General features: G+C 36.4%; 1 non-coding gene across 1 annotated transcript; it reads left to right on the top strand.

Annotated features, from left to right (window-relative positions):
* The first annotated feature begins 4,468 nt into the window (after window positions 1-4,468).
* Window positions 4,469-4,574, top strand: LOC114206886 (U6 spliceosomal RNA). The gene has a single exon (XR_003608744.1). It is a non-coding gene; the product is annotated as a U6 spliceosomal RNA (small nuclear RNA).
* The last annotated feature ends 785 nt before the right edge of the window (window positions 4,575-5,359 follow it).

Here is a 5,359-nt window from a genome sequence, read left to right as displayed (position 1 = left end):
TTTCCTCCTTTAAAAAAAAAAAAAGCATATATGTAGTTATCAGAAGGCATGATAAAAGAAATATTCCAACTGCATGAACATTTAGAGTTCTTTTTGTTATCTCACCATAGCAACTTAAAAAAAAAAAAAAACCTACCTTGTTTTGAATCATGATTCCTTGCTCTGTGAAAGTGAAGTAAGAGGGCTTTAGCAAATCATGTGGAGATTGCTTTTATCTGCAGGGATTGGGATGAAAGACCACCATAACAGCTCATTTTTATGAGCATACACGGTCTTTCAAGCAAGTACACGTTTTCATTTCCTTGCCTTCCAATTTGGATCATTTCACAGCACTCTAAGAGTTATCTGTGAAAGCCTTCCCTTGTCTAGAAATGGTTACCACTAATACCATGAATAGGCCAATCGTCTCCTACAGCCTACAACAAACACCCTACCTCTAAGGAAAAGAATTGCCTCCAAGGAAGTGCAATGCTTTCCTTTTTATTCTTTTTCATATTTCCATCTTCTGAGTAAAGCTGTCCTTTAAAACACTTCAAACTTGGTCGTTTAAGGGGAAACCTGAGCATTCAATCAGTCGAGACGGAGTTTTTTTCCCCACAAAAATGTTTGTACCAGGGAGTATTATGACTCTGGAAGCTGTATCACCATAAAGAAAAAAAAAAAAAAAAAAGAATTTGCTACTTACTCTGAGGTGAAATTTATATCAATTTATTTCAAGATGGACCTGGGTCTTCCAGAATAATACTACCTATAAAAGACCATTAAAAGTCTCAGGTTAAGTGACTGGTAATTTTAGGCTTTAATATATTAATATATATGTACATATTATGTAACCCAATGAATATTAAAAAGAATTTACTGAGGATAGTCAATAGCTGCCATGCAATTAAAGGTACATGTTGAAAATCTACATAGGAGGGAGGATTCTGGGAAGATGGTAGAGATGGCTATGCAGTCTTTTAATCCCACCAAATCCCCACATAAAAAAACAGAGCACTTAGTTTGCAAAACCAGTAAGCCAGGACAGCATTTAAAATAAAATTCAAGGGATGCCTGGGTGGCTCAGTCAGTTAAGCTTCTGCCTTCAGCTCAGGTCATGATCTCAGGGTCCTGGGATTGAGTCCCGCATAGGGCTCCCTGCTTATCAGGGAGTCTGCTTCTCCCTCTCCCTCTGCCCCTCCCCCCGCTCTCTCTCTCTCTCTCGCTCTCGCTCTCTCTCAAATAAATATTTTTTTTTAATTTTAAAAAATAAAACAAAATTAGATGAGGGGCGTCTGGGCAGCTCAGTCAGTTAAGCATTGACCTTCAGCTCAGGGCATCATCCCAGAGTCCCAGGATCAGCCCCAGGTGGTCTGGTCGGGCTCCCTGCTCAGCAGGGAGTCTGCTTCTCCCTCTCCCTCTGCTCCCGCTTGTGCTCCCTCTCTCTTTCTCTCTCTCTCTCGATTGCTCACTCTCTCTCTAATGAATAAATAAAATCTTTAAAAAATAAAATAAAATAAAACTTGATGAATAGTTATCCCCATAAACTCCAAAATACATGGGGCAGAGGCAAACCAGCTACAACTTTAAAAACTTCATGATATCTGCATCTCTACAGGAGGAAGAGGAAGAAAGCAACAGAGCAGTATCTTTGGAGTCTGAGAATAGGACACTAAAACTGCCAACAGATATTCACTGGAAAGCAGAGAGCAATGTGGGAACAGCAGCTGAAAGTATGAGGAGTTTGTGAATATAATCTCTCCCCTTCCAAGAAGTACTGAACAACCAGGAAGAGAGAACACCTGTTAACTCTCAGAACTGGCCCATCAGAACTGTCCCTTCCAGGACAAGAACCCACACTGAAAAGAAATTGCTAGAAGGGGAACCAAAACTGAACAGTATAGAAACAACAAAGAAAAAGAGGGGAAAAGTCCAGATGAAATCACAGAAAGCACATTACCACATTTTTAAACAACATGAAAACAACAGAAGAGGGAGTTCTGTAAAGTTATATAAACTTTCCCAAGCCCTGCCTTAGAAAAATTCATTTCATACAAACATGAGCAACATAAGTATCAAGGTCATATCCCATAGAAAGTTATCATAAGAAAAAGAGTGAAAAAAAGCAGAATAATGTACTGCAGACAATAAAAGCCTGCTAAAAAATATGTCCACAAAACAGAACAAAACTGTAACCTACTATTTCAAAACTAGCTAAGAAACATTAGGAAAATGCTATAAAACATGAAAGAAAACAACATAAATCAGAACTAGAAAAGCTCAGAAACAATGTTCTATAAGTCTGGATATAATTAGAAATAAGAAAAGAAAGAATTCCAAAAATGAGAAATAACATAAATAGGGAATAAACGCAGCAAATGATAGCTTCAGCAAAATAAAAAGTGAGAGAAAAACTTTAGAACAAGTAATGAAAGAAAAGAAGAAATCAAGAGAAAGTTAAAAATATTGAAGACAGGCAGAAAAAAGTTGAGCATATGGATAGTAGGAGAAGAAAGGAGATGAAACCAAAAGTAAGGAAACAGAACAAATACCAAATCCAGTAATTGCAGAAAGGTTTCCTAAAATAAAAGATATAAAACTGCATATTGAAACTGCACATAGTATTGCTGAGAAAATGAACCATAACAACAAAGACACATTGCAGTAAAATTAAGTGACTTTAAAAAGAAAGGAAAGAAGGGAGGGAGGGAAGAAACAAACCTTTAGGTACCTAGAATATAAAGGTAAAAGAGTACATGACTTTCAAAGGAAAGAAAATGTGGTTAACATATTTAAGATATTTGAGAATAAGAAAGGTGTGAGCCAAGATTGTTTTTATCCAACAAAACAGATTTTCAAGTTCAAAGGGCTTAGGTAAATTCTTACCAGTGTGCAATAATTCTAGGAATATTGTTCCCTTGAGCCCTTACTAAGGAATCTACTGGAGAACAACCTTCAGGCAAGCAAAATGACTAGAGAGACATTCATGTAACCGCGGTAGTGCATAAATACAAAATTACCTGTGGCACTAAGACTAAATGAGGGACAGGGACAGAGAATATGGTATGAAATGGCTATATTCTCAGGCAATAGGTATAGAGCAGCTATAACAAATGGAAAATAACACAGAAAGCAAAAGCAAAACAATGCTGATAATTCAGCAATCATTGATGGCAGTATTAGCATTGTTACTCTAAGACTATTTCATGTGCAGCAGTAGATAGAAAAAAATGAGCAATGATGAGACTTTCTATTATTTTCCATGCCCTTAAAAACCACTGTTCTCAGTGATAAAGATGCCGACACAATTTTAAAAAGAGGTTAAGGAAGAGCCCTGAAATCTGGAATTTGAGTTGGAAGTATTGGTCTGAACTTAGGCTAGGTAGTAGAAGAGAGAAAATAAAACAGAATTAAAGCAGAATATGGAGGATTAGTACTGTAAATAGGAAGGTATAAGAAGATGACTCTTGAAAAGATATGGAATGATATAAGGGGATCAGCCATGTCATATCTGGGGACAGAGCAATCTCAGGCAGAAAGAGCGACACGTAAAACCATCCTGAAGCTCAATGTTAGGCACGTTTGTTTCTGTCTGTAATTCCCATTCTCCTTTAGCATACTAGAAAATTAGTTCAATTTTTTTTAATTCATAAATCAAGACCTCAAATCTGAAAATATAAAAGTTTAGAAATAGCTATCTTTACATGGAAAAGATTCACTATTTGAATATAGTTTGTGAGATACTTGGAAAATCCTGTCCAGAGAGTAATGGAAATTTTCCCTTCCCATTCTGTCTTTTGCCCTTCTACTCTAGGAAAATTCTAACAAGAGACCCGTCTTTGTCTTTTCCCTCGGTGCTCGGTGGATATTAGGGGAGAGAATATGAAGTGAGTATAATGGACTCTGGAACTAGGGCCCCAACTGTGTCCCCTATTATTTTTATGACTTTGGACAGTGTGCCTAAAGTCACTGTACCTCAATTTCTTCATCTATGCACTACTGAAAATAATAGCATTTACCTTAGAGAGCTTTCATAGGACAACATGAAATGCCACATGCAGAGAACTTAGAATGGCTTATGTGAGGCCTCAATAAATAATACCTATTATTTACCACAGTTGATGGATCATCACCAGATAGAGAAACTTCTATCCCAATGCGATGTGAGTCAGAAGATATGAGATCACATCCCAGGTCCAAAATGTACCAGTCTTTCTCCTCAGTCGAGTTTCTTAACCTTCAGGAAATGTCTTCTTTTACTAATAAAATATGGATTACAACTACATACTAAAACTAACATGAAGATTCAGTACATTTTGGTTGAATCTGGTTATTTATCTGTCTATATATTATCTTAAATGCTTCTAAAATAAATATTAAATATACATACAATGTCCATCATAAAAATAAATCCTAACATTTCCTTCCCCTATGTTCTGGAAAATATTAGATGGCAAATTTCTGCCAAAAATTAAAATTCTGAGAGTGCTTGACTTGGCAGTAAAAATTGGAATGAAAATTGGAACAACTCAGTGAAGATTAGCATGGCTTTGCTCAAGAATGACATGCAAATTTATCAAGTGTTCCTTGTTTTTAAAACTCATTGAACTATACACTTACAAGGGGGAAGTTTTATGTTGTGCAAATTATGTCTCAGTAAACCTGTCTTAAAAAAATGTTCTAACTTACTAGAACCTGAGGAAAATCTTCCTTTTTGTTGATTTGTCAGAAGAAGGATTTTTCCCTGGGCCTATTACCTACTCCCCCAGATTTCCGCAATTTCTCAAGGATGCTATGCATGTAATTATGGGCATATCTTCTTCTTCAAGACTCCACTCCAAGCTGGCTAACAGTGAAGGTCCGTGTTTAGTCCAAAGTGCAGTTGTCTGCTATACATGCAAGAGCACTAGAGATGCGATCTTTAGTGGCTGCTTGGCCAACCATATGCAGGCGGAGATGGAAATAAATCTTCCTTTCCTGTTGCCTTCCTGAGCTGCACATAAGGATGGAAGGCAGATTCCACCTACTATCCTCCTTATTAGTGTAAGGAAGTTAAAATAATTTATAAAGTTTACCAAGTTAAAATTATTTCTTACATTTTAAAGCTCCATGCCATCATTTGGGAAAAAAAAAAAAAAATGAGCAGCTGAACACATTTTTATGAAGAGAAAAATTAAGTACAGAATCCTCAGATAAATTTGTTAAGCTTAGTAAAAGTATTTCTCATTTTGAACCTTATTTCAGTTATTCTGGTTTAATTAAATAACACCAGTCCCCTGAAAACACTGTTCAAATTTCAGCTACCGGCATATATTAACTGTGAGTGACTGCATAAAGAAGAGTCGGCTGCTATCTCTTCACTCCACAAATCACTACATAA

This window comes from Eumetopias jubatus, unplaced genomic scaffold (genome assembly GCF_037043125.1).
Source record: "Eumetopias jubatus isolate StellerSeaLion01/CBP00866 unplaced genomic scaffold, mEumJub1_p1.0 scaffold_2, whole genome shotgun sequence".
Taxonomy (NCBI): domain Eukaryota; kingdom Metazoa; phylum Chordata; class Mammalia; order Carnivora; family Otariidae; genus Eumetopias; species Eumetopias jubatus.
Note: the sequence above shows the minus strand (reverse complement) of the source record. Positions and strands in the feature narration are given on the sequence as shown.